The sequence below is a fragment of the Lepisosteus platostomus genome, chromosome 5, assembly GCF_059453375.1.
Source record: "Lepisosteus platostomus isolate fLepPlt1 chromosome 5, fLepPlt1.hap1, whole genome shotgun sequence".
Classification (NCBI taxonomy): domain Eukaryota; kingdom Metazoa; phylum Chordata; class Actinopteri; order Semionotiformes; family Lepisosteidae; genus Lepisosteus; species Lepisosteus platostomus.
In genome coordinates this window covers 43,841,218-43,858,612 of record NC_142615.1, presented here as the reverse complement: position 1 = coordinate 43,858,612, position 17,395 = coordinate 43,841,218, and the positions used below count along the sequence as shown (strand labels likewise).

The window sequence follows — 17,395 nt, the reverse complement described above, 5'->3', positions numbered from 1 at the left end:
GCCGAAGCCAAAGCTCTTCAAGACCTCAAACAGAAAGGGATGCTCCACCCTGTCGAAGGCCTTCTCCTGGTCCAGTTTCAGGACGTATCCACCCCTCGGCTGCTCCCGCATAAGGTCCACAACATCTCTGATGGAGCACACCGTGTCCGCGATGTCTCTCCACTTGACGCAGTAGCTCTGCGAAGGCGAGAGGGAGAGAACACGAGTTAGGATCTTATAGTCCGTGTTCAACAGACTGATCGGGCGAAAGTTTTTCAAAAGGGAGGGATCCCCCTGCTTTTTGTAGACAAGAGAGATCACCCCCCTTCTCATAGATGGGGTCAGAGCACCGGTCCTGGCAATCTCCTGGAACACCTCCAGAAGGAGGGGCCCCAGGGACTGCTGAAAGTGTCTGTAGAGCTTGGAGGAGAGCCCGTCCCACCCAGGGCTCTTGTTAGGAGACGAGCCCCGAAGTGCTTCAAGCACTTCCTCCAAGCTCAGCGCACTGTCACAGAGCTCACGATCGCTCTGTGACAGGCGGGTACTCACCCCAGCCAGCATGGCCCGGGTCTGCTGCTCATCCACCCCTTCGGACCAGAACAAGGCGCTATAAAAAGAAAACACCTCATTCCTAACGGCCTCGGGGGCAGAGAGCCGTACACCGTGCTCTCCCACCAGCTCCTCGATGAAGGAGCTGCGCTGCCTCTCCTGCTCCAGGCCGAAGAAGAACCTCGTGCTCTTCTCGCCCTTGGCAAGATACTGGGCTCTGCTGCGCACCCTGGCTCCTCTCGAGCCTCTCGACAGACCTGCAGGAGCCGGCTGTCCGTGTCGCGGTGCAGGAGCCTTACGCTCTCATACACTCCCCTCCTCACCAGCACGGCCACCCCCCTCCTGCACAGGCCGGAGGCGTTGCTGTAAAACAGCTCCCAGTCCCACTGTGCTCGCACCTTCCGGACACACTCCTCGTCCCAGAAGGTCTCCTGGAGGCAGACAACATCCGTCCGCCCCAGCAGAGCTAACACTGCCCCCAGCTTCGCTCTGTCCCTCAGCCCGTTGGCATTTAAAGAGGCGAAAGATGCCATCACGTATATGGCCGGGAAAGAGTGAAGTTAATTCTCCGGCCCGCACAACAGTTTCCCCGCCCTTTCTGCCACATTCTCATTGCCAACACTTGCTGCTTCCTCCCCACCTAATGTCTCCGCCACTGCAGAGACATCAGGGATGGGTCTGCGGACAACTCTTGAACTGGGCTTGAGGTTGGGCTGAGGCCTGACGTGGTGCCACTGGATCCCTGCCTTCGAGGGCCCAGGTGGTTGTACCCCGGCTCGCCCACTCCCCTCCCCCTCCTCCCTGTCCTCCCTCTCCACCCCATCCATCTCCACCACCTCCCCTTCCCCCTCCATCTCCATGCTCTGTAATTCCCCCTCCTCCGTCCCTGCCCCATCCATCTCAAGACACCCATCCTCCATTCCTACTTCCACCACTTCCCCTACCTCTCCTCCCATGACCATATCCAACTCCCCTTCCTCAGTCTCTGCCAACGGTGCCTGCCCGAGTATTGAAGAGGCTCCCTCACCTGGCAGGGTGTCTTGTGGCCACTGCAGGGCAACCGGGCGCTTCCCCTCAGGCTCCTCGGGCGTCTCTTTGTTTGGGCCTATGTCCACCTTGCCAGGGTCTTGTCGCCGTTGCCGCTGCTGCTTGGTCACACGCCTCGCAGCAGCGCCTTTGCTGACCCCAGCAGGCTTCTCATCCCCGGGCCCAGAAGAGGGCCCTGCCGGCTCACCGGTGAGCTGCGGCACCGCTGACGGTGATGGTGGAGGTGGTGGTGTCGGTGCTGTCGCCTCCTCCCTCTGCCTTTCTCCCTGCACAGGCTGGGGTGTCATAAGCCCACTGGTACGCTGAGGGGCCACCTCTGGTGGTGGTGGTGCCCGTAGGATCTCAGCTGCACCACGCTGCACCACCGCCTGTTGTGGAGCAACCTCCCTCCGCTTCTCTTGCGGCACAGAGTGGGATGCAACAGGTTTGTTAGGGCAACGGGGCGCCCTTGCTGGTGGAGATGCTGGCTGGTCCCTGGCTCCTTTCTGCTGCGCTGTACCCAGGATTGGAGGGGCCTCCTCTGCCTCTCCCCCATCACCGGCTGGGGCGTTGCTGGCTCACTGGGGTCCTGGGGCACCGCTGCTGGCAACTCTCCATGCTCAGCTGCAGCGGCCACTCGTAGTCCATCTTCAACCCCCTCGGCGTTGCGGGCAGCTGCTCCTGCGGCGGCTGGATCTTCCGGCTCCGGCTCGCAGTTGCAGCTCATGAGCGCGTGGAGGCAGTCCGGGCACTTGGCAGCGGTGCAGTTCCTGGCGCGGTGGCCGGGCTGTCTGCACTCATAGCAGAGGAACTCGGGGCAGTCCTTGGCGATGTGCCCCGAGTCCAGGCAGACATGACACACCCTTTGTTGCTGGTCGTGGAGGACCCTGAAGTACTGCTCCCCCTCTGCCATGGCGAAGCGGGTGCTGTATGGCAACGAGGCAACATGCTCGGGAAAGCGAATCCGAACAAACCTCGTGCCATCAGCAATGGTGGTCCCAGGGTAGTGGCGCATCCTGATGACCGAAATCACTCTCACCCCCCAGCTACTCAGCTTCTCCTTGATAGTCTCGTCTGAGATATATGCCGGGAGGTGGAGGAAGGACACCACTACCTCCTTCCGCTCCAGCCAGCGGCAGTAGCAGGGTGTGGCCTGCACATCCAGCCCCACAGCCACCGCGTCCCCATGATCTTTTGAGTCCAGAGTCAGTTCAAACTCTTTTGGCGTCCGGGGGCGGCAGGCAAAAAGAGAGCCCTCCCCACAGATGCCGTGCACTTCTGCGATAATAGCACCCGCAGATGGTTTCTCCATGCCGCTCACATCCATCACAACAGTATGCGCCCTTGCAAAAACCCGCCAGGGGGGGCGGTCTGAATTCCTCATCCTTCTCTTTCCTACACCACTCTCCTCCTCCACTACAATAACATTCTCTGCCTCCATGTTTTTTCCTTCCATTAAAACACAAACAGGACTCAGAAAGCAACAAAAAAGCAACAACAAAAAAACAAAAGTCTCTCCCCTCCCCAAACAGCACTAGGCTGAAGGGGAGGGCTTCAAAATCAACCAAAAACACCAAAAAAACCACAAAAATTCACAAAAAACAAAGTCTTACTTGAGACAAACACATCCTCTATTCCTCTCCTTCTTCTTGCTCTCACATGACCACGCCCCCTGTGGTGTCAGAGGGCCTGCTCAAGGGGGTGTGGCCGTAAGCGAGAGCAAGGCTCAATGGCACCCTTCTTATAGAGAGGACAGCTCCGTCACCTCTTTTACGACGCTGCTTTTTTTCCCTTGCGTTTTTCTCTTCTTCCCACGTTCTCTCTCTTCACCGCCTTTGTCCCCGCTCTATTTCACTTCAGCCTTTCACTCTTGCTTCCTTCCAATGAGGACGGAGCTGCGGGAGAAAGGGCGCTATAGAGGATCGCTGTGGACAGCTGCTGCTGTGCTTTGACATCTGAGCTCTGTGGAAAACGATCTCAATACAATTCTGAAAAACGCAACTCCCCGAACGCCAGCTGAACAAGTCTCCACAGCCGAAGCGCTGTGTCTCTTTTCAGCTGGCGATAAACCTTTCCTCAATCATTTGCGGACTTGTAAAACTGTTCATGATCAGAATAAAAAACGCTCACGCTAATACACAAGCACCCGTGTCTCGCCAAAGCTGACAAATAAACAGACGGACAAGCCGCACTGCACGTGTGAACAGGGGAATGAGCGAGCGAGCGGGGATAGGACGCCTCCTGCGCTTAAAAGTTTACAGCACCTGGTATTCCCAGGCGGTCTCCCATCCAAGTACTAACCAGGCCTGTCCCTGCTTAGCTTCCAAGATCAGACGAGATCAGGCATGCTCAAGGGGGTGTGGCCATAAGCAAGAGCGGGGTTCAATGGCCCCTTTCTTATAGAGAGGACAGCTCCGTCACCTCTTACGACGATTAATAACCACAATAACGACCAACCAACAAAAACAACCATATAAACATAATACCAACCAAAAACATAGATAACAACAACAATACAAAATCAAATATATCAAACCATTAAACTCTCTCAAATTCCTCCAGTTATCATAATCCCGCCCTTATGCAAAACTAAACCCTCCTCCCATCCCAGTTTATCCTCTTTATTATAAACAAAATCCACCTCAATTTTCAACATAAAACATTACACAAAATCAATACCTCAACACTCCATACTCAACAACGATAATTCACAAACAGCCAGAACATGTAACTCCACATTTCCATATATACACATTTCCATAGCCCCGCCCCTTATGCAAAATCAACATTCCTCCCCTGTTCTCTCTCTCCGCTGGCGTTTGTAATCGTTTTTATTTTTAAATAAATTTTAGCAAAGTCATGTATTTTAAAAATCTTAAGATTTCTATATTTATGTCTTTATTTAGTGGTTTCATTAGTGACAAAGGCTAAACTTTCTTGGAAAAATGTCTTTTATGCAAACCATGTTTGCTATTAATTCATTTAGGGCTAGAATATGTTCATTGTCTTCCAATGAAAGAAGGGTTCCTTTCGCCATAGTCGAGTTGACATTAGAAGTTTGCCATGCCCGGACTGTTACACCAACGCATTAGCATGTTAAAGCGATTTCATTACTGGGTTTTTGAAGGGCGGAGGTGTCTTTCGCTGGAAATCTCGCCCCCTTCTACTTTGAAAATACCTGTGAAACCGGTTTAATTCGTCACAGCCAGCACTCCCGCAGAGAGGGGGGTTGTATTTGCAGTGTATATAGTAGATAGGAAAGCCAGAGCCGACCGCTACGCCGCCCACGTGTTATGCTCTTCGTTAATGTCTAAGCCAGAACACATCATTATATCTCATTTTGTATTTCTTAAAAAAAATCGTTTGCCCAGCCTAACAGTATTGCTGTGTTGTTATTGTTTTTAAACTGTTAAGCGCTTTGAGGAGCCACCTTTAAAGGCGCCATACTGTATACAATAAATTTCATTATTATTACTATTGTTAATTTGCTGGACAGAGAGGTCAACATTATTACACAGAAGACAAACATAGCGATTTATGTTGCATTGTGCATTGTGCTGCAGTAATACAGTTTTCAATAATTAAAAGTCTAAACAGTATCAGCTTTATTTATGGGTTTTAAATAAAGGCGATTTAAACGCGATTTAAATCAATTTAAATGTTTATATTGTAACGCATAGGTGACTATTCATTGTTATTAAAATGACTTAACTTCAATCATGTTGTGATATTTAGAAATATACATTTGTTTGGTGCGAGTGAAGTTTTATTTAATCTCTGAGCCATACTGATTCTTATGGAAGCCAGTTTCCGCCAGGGAGTAAAAAAAAAACACACTATGGTATTCTCTCCGATGCAGTGCAGTTAAAAACATATCTCTGATGCTGTTCCTAAATTAATATCGTTTATGACCATCAGACGCTTTATGCTCCTTTTCTTTTTTCCAGAGGATTGAACAGGGAGAGGCATTTCATGATGTACTTTTCACTGATGAAACAACAGTGGCTCTGGAACAGTTTTCAACCATGTCGTTTTATAAAAAGGGAAGATATGTGAACAAGCAAAACCCAAAACAAACATGTATGCCATACGGCGTATGCGTTACTGAAGCTAAAAGTTTAGCCTTTGTCACTAATGTAACCACTAAATAAAGACATATAGAAATCCCTACATTACAGACTGTATATGGCTGGTATTGGTAGTTTAAAGAAAAAATACACACCAGTATTCCACTTTCTCCCTAAACATTTTAAGCATCAGAGTCTTACAATGTTCTCATTTGTTCTCAAGTGTAAAAAGAGGTGATAATTCTTAATAATTCCATGTCGCATTAACTAACCTCTTCAGTTTATTCCACCAGACAGTACATGAATATAATTATATCATTATTAATTTTTTTAGATACGAAATTCCATATTATATTCCCTGTTAATCAAATTCTAAAAGTATGCATTTGTTAGATAACAAGCGAATTCACAGAAAAGGTTAAAAGACTATCACTTTTCACAAAGTATATAATCCTAATATGGTCAGAAGGAGCACGTAAAAACGTTTCCCAAATAACAACATGTAAGACGTTGATGCTTAAAATGTTTAGGGAGAAATGGAATACTGGTGTGTATTTTTTCTTTAAACTACCAAGACCAGCAATATACAGTACAGTTTACATACAGTAATATGTTTATGTTCCTAAATTAATATCGTTTATGAGCATGTGAAAGGCATGGTGAATCGGAGATTCTCGAGAATTACTTTGTATGATTGGAAACGAATGTGTGATCGGATCAACTAAATGCTGTGGTGTTACTTTTTGTCAATGAAAAAATAAACTCTTTTCGTTTACAAAGACGGTTACAAAGAATTTGGACCAGGGTAATACTTTTAGCTTACAGCTTGTTCAAGGTCATTCTTTATTAATACTATTAGTAATATCTTCGGTAAAGACTTTGATGCATAAAATATTCCTGCATAATTAAAATATTTATGATAAAGGTGGTAGGTTGTGTACTTTTGTCCAACAGAACAATCTTGCTTTTATAAAATATACCGCCTTTTTAATGTTTAATGTTTAACATGCTGTAATACACTGTTTAAATTTAAAAGTCTAAAGAGTATACAACTTAAATTCTTAATTGAATAAAGATTGTCCCTCAGCAGTGATCAGGATTCGAAACCGACGTTTTCTGGTGACAGCTCAAATGCTGTACAGGAGAGGTTAACCTTTATTAGCTCCAGCTGGCGGTTTTACAAGGTGATTATGCTATTAACATAATCTAAGTTGCATACGGTATGATGCGGTATACTGCGACACGCCCACCGTGTTATACTGCAGCATACCCCGCTTGTTTTGAATGGCTGCATCTGTTACTGCAGTTATTAATATTGTCGAAATTACCGTTGCAATTCAATGTTAATTATACATTGCGGCAATGTATATATACATATAGCTGTTTTTTCGCTATTATATATATGTATATTGGACGAATCACTGCCCACTGGGTTGTTTTTGTCTTATAAAGACTCTGTTCTTTTATTCCGTGTAAGAAAGGAATAAGTTATTAAAACTTTCCACACTTTCAACAAAACATATTTGTCCACATTCTAACGAAGTCAAGCATGTACCTGTGTGCATTGACAGTGCATGTCTCAAAAGGACATTAAATAACAAAATGACCTTTTTGTTGTTATTCTTGTGGTTGCAGCTGTTTCTTTCTTTTACATTCTCCAGCAACATTTACAGGCCGGGTTTTATCAATCGACTTGTACAGAACAAGTGCCATGTTCAGAGGGTCATTTAAAAAATGGTACAGTAAAATTTGTGTCAGAATTGTGAGACGATTTTGTAATCAGGATAGAGGGCCATAGCAATACAGCATAAAGTGCAATCACCTTTTCCCAGTGTAAATGTGTGTTATTGTGAGCTTTTTAAATTGGTTTGCGCTTTTCTGAAATGTATTCCATACAAACAATACAATCTGCACAGTCGCTATTTATCTGGATATTCCCTTCCACTGAAGATGTCTACAATATTCTATCCGGATTAGTACTGACCGAAAGGCGAAAGACGACATAATATCACAGCAGCAGCATTTAAGGTGGAACGAAAAAACGCGAGAACGTCAGCCTCGTAATCTTCTTTATAGTCAATAAATGAATATGGTATTTGCATGGGGTAATATAATTGCAAATATTTTTCAATATATTACTAAATTATACAATATTATTTACGAAATAATAATTCAATTTAAACTGAAACGAGGTTACATAAAACGCATTTTTTCTCCGTGTCACTAACGGGCTTCCGTACAGGCTTTCAGTTGAAAAAAACTACAATGTTAGCGTTAAATACAACACCTGTTGACGCTGCCAGCACGATCTGTATCATGTGTTGGTCATTAACAGACGGTAAGTTTGATCAAGGTCTTAAATTTAAATGCAGTGTGCTCTTTCTTTACTTAATGTCTTTCGAATTTAAATGCCATTTCGAAAACTGTTATCAATAATAACTTTTACTTTGTTTATTTGGTTTTAGGATCGAGTAAAGTCGTGAAATTAGTTTGCAAGATTTTCTGTACAGTGGATAGCTTGTTTTTCTACTCTATTTAGCAACGTTATGTAACTTAGCTAAATACAGTGTTTGCTACTGAACGAGATATTTTTCTATTGAACGTCGTCACATATATAACAGTCCATCACGTTTTCACAACGTTATATAGCTAGTTTCGCTTTGTCCTTCCGTGTATTTGTCTCGACAGAAAAATTAAACATCTGATAGTATGCAATAAATGCTTAACAAATTCTAAGTTACTGCAGGCCGGAGCATTCTCGAGCGTGGAAGCTTTACATTACATAACGATGCTGCGTTGAGTACTAAAACCAGTTATCTCCTGTAGAGCAAGTCATCCAAGCTAGATACACTATTATTTGATCCTAAAAGCAGCCAAAGTAAAATGTCCATTAAGTACCGTTCTAAATATGACATTTAGCTTTCGAAGATATTAAGGTAAAATTGCTCTGCATTTAAGACCTTTATCAACCTCACCGCTTGCTGTATGACCAGCACGTGATGTAGGCTCTACTACCATAACTGATGCGTTTTCAATTGCATAATTCCATGATTTTTTGTCTGCTTAGAAAACGCAGCTGAAGATTTAAATTTAAAGAAATTAAATAAGTATATAAGACTGGCACCAGGGTTTTCCCATGATGATTTCCTCAGTGAAGGCAAGTATTTACTGATAAAAAATATTTGTTGTTTAATGATAACATGATTGATGCGTTTATGTGTATTCTGTTTTGAAAGTGGTATTTGGTGTTTTTTTTAATAATAACATATATTCAGTGTACAGGAAATTTGAACTGATGCCTGATGCGGAGTTACACATCTATGATGACACACTAACGGAGGCTGAAGATGACACACTTCAAGAACTAATTCAATCATACCCAAACCTTTGTTTAACTATCAAAGATAGTAATGAGGGTGAGTCACATTTAGCTGATCCTAATGAATATTGTTTTCATTAAAACAATAGTTTTCTCATTTTCTTCTTTTGCCTTATTTATTTTTAAAGAACTTGAATCCCTTGGCCATTCGACTCCCAGTTCCTGCATGGATACATTGTCCCGTTCATCCAGTGATACCGACTTAAGATTTTCCGAGCCTTGCCCCAGAAGGGCCAACACAAGCTTTGATGTAGATGACACTGCAGCAAAAGAGGTATTGTTAACTCTTATAGAGTGATGCTGATTTTATTCTGTGCCTTTATTTTTAATGTGAGCTGCATTCTAAATCATAGCATGACTCTGAGCTTTAGTAGTTCAGGTGGGTAGCTGCGTCGGCATGCGTAGGCTGCAAAGGAACAAGTTATTCCATGCTGAAAAAAAGAAGAAAGAGAACAAAATGTTTTGGCCGTGGAGCGAAGAAGGCTCCAGGGCTGAAACATTGTGTTTTCTTTCCACACCTGAAGAAGGCTCCACGGCGAAACGTTGTGTTTTCTTTCTTCTTTTTTTCAGTATGGAATAAACCTATTACTTGATACTCTGAGCTTTACCTACAGATGATAACAGTCAATCTGCAGTACAGAAAAGTTTGGCAAATTTCGAGAAGCCATTTACCCACTTCAATACAGAAAAAAATGGGGAATTGATAAATATTGCTTGGGGTAAGATATGATTGCTGCCAAAATTGGCAAACTGGCACTTATGATCAAGTGCCCATGAGAGACATGTTTCTATGTGTCCCCATTTTGGAAACATTTAAATTCATGTGCTGGAATTCTTAGATTTATGAGTTGCTTAGAGAATGTCATACACCAAGATTTTTGTGATGGAAGTTACTTTAAGTCTCGTCCACTGTTCTCAAAACTGAGCCACACATTACAAATTCAACTAGGATGATTTTGAAACCACTAATCCACTTGGCTCTAAACGTGGGGATCAGAAGATTGGGTGCCTTTACTTTGTTCTTGGAAATGTGCCACCAAAATTCAACTGAGCTGTTATGAATATTCTTTTGATATCGCTTTTTTTATATTCAGGACCTTAAGAAGTATGTTTTTGATGTTATACCGGTACCATTGCTAAATGATACCAGAACTTTAGAAGGTCATGATATAGATCTTCCCTTTTCCACTGACAGAATATATGGTACCATCTTTCGTATTACTGGTGATAATTTAGGAATGCACATTATTATTGATTTTACAGAATCTTTTGCTGGAAATTATTTTTGTCACCTTTGTTTGATTGATAAGAGAGATGCCCAGACTATACAGAGGATGACCCCAAAATAATCTTGTGGGGAAAATACATTTTTGAAATGCATTGGCAGTCTCTTCAAGTTGACCCACAGCCCAATTCAGTTTATGATGTGAAAAAAAAATCAGTCTTCAACTCTACAATATTTTCATGTGTGTGACAATTACTCACCATGACATCATGCATTAGCTTCTCGTGGGTGTGGCTCAGTATGAGGTGAAATTACTTTTTGAATATCTAACAGAAAACTTTCAAATCAGATGTGTTATTAAGAATTTACTCCTTTGATTACGGGTTTTTAGAGCATAAAACAAACGTCCTACAAATGTTAACTTTGAAGACACAGGTCGTAATATTGGGCTGAATGCTATACAAACTTGGTGCCTTGTCAAAAACATTCCTCTATTATTTGGTGAGTTTGTCCATCAAGGAAATCAAAATTGGAATTTGTGGTTTGAAATAATGATTATAGTTTTCTCCCTTATTCATACTGAAGGTATGACTGTACATTTGAAGTATTTGATTATTGACCATCATAAACTTTTTAAACTGTTGTATCCAGAGAGAAGCCTAATCCCAAAGCATCACTACATGGTACATTATCCAAGCTGTATAATAAGTCCTTTGTTACATGTACGGACTATGGGGTTTGAGGGCAAACAAAGTGTCTAAAACCACACTTAAAAACTTCAAGAACCTTACAAAGTCACTTGCTAAGAAACATTAAATGGATGTTGGGTATCATTGGGAAAAATTACCAGTAAGACATACTGAGGACCAATGACATTCTCTTTTAATTACTAGTGGCATTGGTTTGGCACAAGCTCTTCAACTGACCTTATAAAAGAATGTGTACACTACAAATTACTCAAAATCGATGGTATATAGTACAGACCAGAACTTGTAATTTGCAGTAAGATTGAACAAGAAATTCCAGTTTTCTGCAAAATTAATAAAATACTGATGATTGATAACACCATCTATTTTTTGGTGGACAAGCTCTTCACAAATCACCTTGATGAACATTACCATGCTTTCCAAGTGACTGAAAGTGAGGAAAGGGATGTTCTGAAATTTGAGGATTTGAACTTGTGAAAGCCTTTTGATCTTCAGGGTACATATGGTAGTGATGAAAACATTTGTTATTCTTATATTTGTTATAATTTGATTTATACATATATGTCCTTGTAGAAAAATGTAATAGTGTTATTGTTTATGGGAATGCTGATTGGATGAGGGCCTTTTGCAGAAGGCAGAGCTAGATGTTCGAGTAGGGATCTGCAATCCTGCATTGGCTGCAATGGAGCATGTAAAGATGCATTCTGTGGTAAAAGGTAGAGAGAACAAACGTGTTTCGGCTTTGTAGCCTCTTCTGCTGGGAGGGAGAGTGAGAAAGCAAAGAAATGAGGCAAAGAAGAACAAAAGACAATTAGGTGAGAATGGGCATGGAGCAGGTGAGAATGAGTGTCCACATTGAGGTGGTGGGGGATATGAAAAGCCAACATCTGCAAATAACGCAGAGGAATTAGAAGGAGATGAGTCTGTTGTTGAGAGAAATAGGGAAAAGCTTGTGAAAATTTGGAACATATCTTCCCACTCATTCTCACCTGCTGTTTACCTATTCTACCTGCTCCATCCTATGGTCTACTTTGCCTTATTTCATTGCTCCTCTCTCCCTCACACTTGAGGAGGCTGCACATCCTAAACGTGCTTCTTCTCCTTACCTTTCACCATGGAATTAAGATTTACTTAAGATTTTAAGTCTTTTTTTAAAACTTTTGTTCCACTTGCATAAAAGTCACCGAAAACAAATGTTTAAACCATTTTTTCACATATAAAAACATTTTAAAGTGGACTTTACCTGTGTTTGCCTGTTTTATAGGTTAACTTTCACACATAGAAAACATACAACTAAACAGCATTTTACTTTAGTGGTTTTAAATATACTGCACACAAATCAAGGGGACAGAAAATGAAATTTAAGAATTTGTATTCACTCTCCTATTCAGTGTTACTTAACACTAATAGTGTCAATTAATTGACACCACAGTGTTGTTAAAAAAACTCTGGATAGTGTGAGCACTTTACACTGCACTTAGTGTACACTGCAGAAGTGTACAAATAACACAGAGAATTCTGAAAATGACACTCAGAGTTTAACACTGTCAGTTTAGGCTCGAAGTATTTAGAAAGTGCTAATTTAACTCTGGTGAATGTGGAGCTGTTAAAGTTTTGAGTGGATTTAACACTAGCTGATTTGCTGTGTATAAATACATATACAACTGAGTTTCAAATTAGTTTACTGCAATGGGTGAAATCCACATTTTTGTTGTAAAAGTACTTAGTATTGAGGAGTGAGTCTATGGTTAAAATTTTTTAGACAAGAAACTAAACAATTTTCGATGTCCATAAGTAACTGCTTGCAATATTAATTGGGGGAAAAAAAACATCTTTGTAATGCAAATGTATTTTTGATCAGAACATGTCAATTTATATAAAAAAAAATACTGTTGTGAAAACAAATGTAATGGTTGGATTTAGAGAATATTGGAGATCAAGTCATCATTGTACAGTTCTAGCTTTCTGTGTATTGTCTTATCCTATGTTTATCTCCTATGTGATAAAGCTGGTGTCTTTTAAAACTCTTCCCACACTGACTGCAGCTGACGGGTTTCTCACCTGTGCGAATGATGGTGAGTTTTTAAGTTGTTTAACTGACTCAAATGTTTCCCACATAGACTTAGGCTGAAAGGTTTCTCTCCTGTATGAATTAGTTGGTCGGCTTTTAAATTGCCTGCCAGGCTAAATTTCTTCCCACACTGGCTACAAGTGAATGGTTTCTCTCCTATGTGAACAACCTGGTGGGTTTTTAGCTTCCTTGCCACACTTAACCTCTTAACACACTGACTACATTTAATTTGTTTCTCTCTTGTGTGAATAAATTAAAAACAAATATTGATTTTAAATAGGCTACCTGACTAGCTCTCTTCTCACACAGGCTGCAGCTGAAAGGCTTCTCTCCTGTGTGAATAAGCTGGTGAGTTTTTAAATGGTTTCCGCAACTAAAACTCCTCTCACACTGACTGCAACTGAATGCTCTCTCCCCTTTATTAGTGTGCCAATGACTTTTCAATTTATTTGGCTCTGGGTGCTGTAACGTAGTACTGATCTCTTCAACAGGTGCATCAGTCTGCTGCTCTGCAGGGTCAATCAACTGGGGCTCCATGTGCTGCTCTGTAAGATTGAAAACATCCAGTTCTTCACTGTGCTCTTGTATAGAGAGCACAAACCTTTCCATTCCGTTACAACCTTGTGTAATATTGTTAGTGTCCAAATTAACATTCTCTGTGAAATCATTATAAACTAACAACCCAGGTGTCTCACTCTCGGGCACTGTTTTCATCATGGGCACAAAGTCCAGATCCTCCACACTCTGTCTGCTCTCTGTGTGCTGCTCACTGAATTTCTCTTTCCCTTCTGCAGCAGTGAGCTCTGTCTCCTGCAACAGACTGGAGCCCCACTCCTCCTCACTGTGCTGCTGTTCAAGAGGAGCCCTTTCCCCAGCTTCAAGGAGAGCAATGGCCTTCGAGCCTGAAATCACAGGACAAGAGGACAAGGCCTTTCAGTCAGGTTCAAAAGCGCATTACCCCCACCACAAATAAAAAGTACCTGCATATTAATATACAAGATGATACAATTTGAAAAATGTTAACATCTGTTCTTTTATGTACAGTAGATGTCATATGTTAAGATGAAGGTAAGAATAATTGAATAAATGAACACAAAAACGTTTCAACTGTTGGATCAGTGCTAATACATTGCTTTTATATTTTTGAACCCCATGCTAAAACAAAAATAAATATAAAGCCATAGTGAATCCCCCACACAAATTATATTTCTAATCTTTAACCGGATAGTAGTTATTTTAACAATCTACACATCAGCAAAGTCAAATTACTGCATTTGTACAATATTGTACACAATTTTAATCAAATGCAGAGAAAGACCTTGAAGTTGGGGTTTGAGTAGAGTTTAAAACCTTGCAAGAGAAATGCAAGTACTGGGCTCATAAAAAAAACTGAATATCCACCAATATGGAGCAAAACTTATCAACAGAGAATAGGAAGAACATCAATAATTGTGTTAATAATTACATTTATACTATGATAATGCTATCATAAATAATATAATTATCTGCTGGGTTATCTTACAAAAAGGCACAAGTACAAATTTAATGTATGGAATGCATACATTAGTAATTATTTTATTTATAAAGTGACTAGTTGCAATAGTTTATAAAGTTGCTATAATCATTGGAGGAAATATGTTCAGTATTCTTGTTTATTATTAATCAATAATGTATGTTGGCCATTGCACCCCCATAAAAGACAATAACTGGGTATGTGAGGGGCCCCAGGCCACTGGCAACAATATAATCTATATAATCAACAATAATATAATTAGGAACAAGTAATAGGTTTATTCCATGCTGAAAAAAAGAAGAAAGGGAACACAACGTTTCGGCCATGGAGCCTTCTTCAGGTGTGTGAAGAAGCTGTGTCAGCATGTGTAGGCTGCGAAGGAACAAGTAATAGGTTTATTCCATGCTGAAAAGAGAAGAAAACACAACATTTCACACTTCAGGTGTGAGAAAGACATGGTAGTAAGCAAAGGTAATGTAGCCTGAAAACAAAAGCAGCGAGAGAGGAGGAGTGAGGGGTGGGAGCAGGGGCCAGAAAGAGGCCAATCAGGATGTGTGAAGTCAGGATAGGTGAAGAGAAGTGTAAAATGAAACCTACAATGAATAGAGAGAATTTAGAAGAACAGTAGTCTGTCGTTACGAGAAAGGGGAAGGTGTGATCCTAGCTGCAGGATAATTTTAGTTTCTGTAGTCTTTTGGATGTATATTATATATAATTAGTAATATTATCAATCCCCCATGTTTCTATCGCAGACAGTTCAGTTCCCGCAACAAGAGAGATACCGACCCCTTCTCTTCCAACATGTCTTCTTGTTCTCAATCATAATTAAACATAATAAGTATTATCAATCAGTATTACAGCTACTGTTGTGATGTAGCCAGGGTCCTGGGAATGAATAAATAATATGGTAGAGATGCCAAGAATCCTTCTCTCCTTCTCATTGATAGCAGCCCCATTTCTCAGAATCAGAACTTGACACGGGAGAATACAAAGGTTCATCCTCTTATTCGGCTATGCTATTTACAAATTTATTAGAAACGGAGTAATGGTAAGAACTGATCCTGGAATATTCTCTTCCTAGGATGATAAAAAGCTACAGATCCAGCGCCCCAGTGCTTTGAGTAAGCAACAATAACCACTGCGCCACCCTGCTGCCTGGAAATGTTTTAAACACAACTCATCCTAAACTATGTACTATAAACAAATATATAATGCATAAATAAATTGTGTTTTTAACGATAATCACTTTGATAATTCCGTTGCTATATCAAACACGTCTTTCCCACTTCATTCTGCATCTCTTCATTATATTCTCACCAAGCAGTTAAAGACACTGTTTATAAACACTCAGGCATTGACTTCATATAAGTCACCCTACTGACCTGACAGCTTCAGTTTCGTGTCCATTTCTTTTATTTCTGCAGTGACTTCACAGGGAAGCGTGTCCAACACGATCTGTCTGTCCCCGATCTCCTGCTCCCAACTCCTTCTCCCACAGCTGCAATCTCCACTTCAGGATCTCATTTTCCATTTTCCACCTCCATTCAAAGACCAGAACACCCAAGCAAGCTGGAAAGACACAAGTCCTTAAATCTAGTGCCTTAGACCACTCGGTCATCCTGATGGGTGCTGGAGAAAGGTGTGCTGAATACACCAGTAGTTCACTAAACTGAGTTTCTTCTCTATCTTTGCTGGAGAAGTGCCAAGTTGGCTATTGTAGCCTAAATGGATTGCGGAAATCAAACATACGGGCCATTCGGAGTGTGTTTTCCAACTTTAGCGTAATAATTTTCCTGATGCCTTGGAGGAACAGAAATGATAGATTGTCTTCACAACCTTGGTCTCCTAATAAGGAATGCGATCAGTGTAAGACAGCTTTCCTCTTAAGGGAACCAAGATTGTTTAATGTCAAGATTGCATATGATGTGATGTGTAAACATTTACAAGGCTGAAGTTGGCTTCTTGTTTGCCAGCTTCATATTTGCGTTTTTCATTCCACCTTAAATGCTGCTGATGTAATATTATGCCGCCTTTTGCCTGTAGATGGCTCTTTATAGTCTTTTTTAAATGTACTAATTTGGATGGATTACTGTACATATCCTCAGAAAAGTGGAATATGTTAGTAAAAAGTGATTGCAGATTGCATTTTTGTATGAAACACATTTCAGAAAATTGAAAACCAATTTTCAAAACTCACAATAACACAAACTGGCATGTTAGAAAATGAGTAAATAAAACAAAGGCAGTGAATTCACTGGCACTTTTTGCATATTTACCACAACCTTGCCTTCTGATCATTAAAAGTCTCCTATACTTGCATTTTACAAGACATGTTAATATAGCAGTATTAAATGGGACATTAAGAACATGGCATTTGAAAATATATGGTTATCCGAGAATGAGCAAAGTGTGATTGCACTTTCTGCTTTTTTGCTATGAACCTACCAGCTGGTTATAAAAACATCTCAAAATTCTGACACTGAGATATGAGGGACTATCAAAATCCTGGACTTCAGGAAATTTTACTGAACCATTTTTTAAATATCACCCTCTGAACATGGCATGAGAGAATACATTGGCAAATAGTGATTGCAATTTCTGCTGTTTTGCTGTGGCCCTCACTCCGGATTATAAAATGTTCTCACAATTCTGACACTGAGGAGCTTCACTGCTTTCAGAGGGTCTTTTATCGATGCTGTTGTAGTAGAGAAGTGACATAATCACAAACGTGGATAATTGCTACTTTCTAATTCTATTAATAGGTTTCAGTTTGGAAAAACTACATTCACCAGAAGCTACCGAAACCAGTAAAGTTCACATGCGTAATCCAACAACGTTTGGGGGTGAAAATGAGTATTTCTTGCTATGAATACTAACAC

General features: G+C 41.1%; 1 protein-coding gene and 1 pseudogene across 1 annotated transcript in view; one reads left to right on the top strand and one right to left on the bottom strand.

The window, feature by feature from the left end:
• LOC148666845 (zona pellucida sperm-binding protein 3-like) overlaps positions 1 to 17,395 on the top strand; it is a 779,162-nt gene that overhangs the window by 197,685 nt on the left and 564,082 nt on the right. The gene's annotated exons all lie outside the window — the stretch shown is intronic.
• Positions 3,807 to 3,925, bottom strand: LOC148666925 (5S ribosomal RNA; annotated as a pseudogene).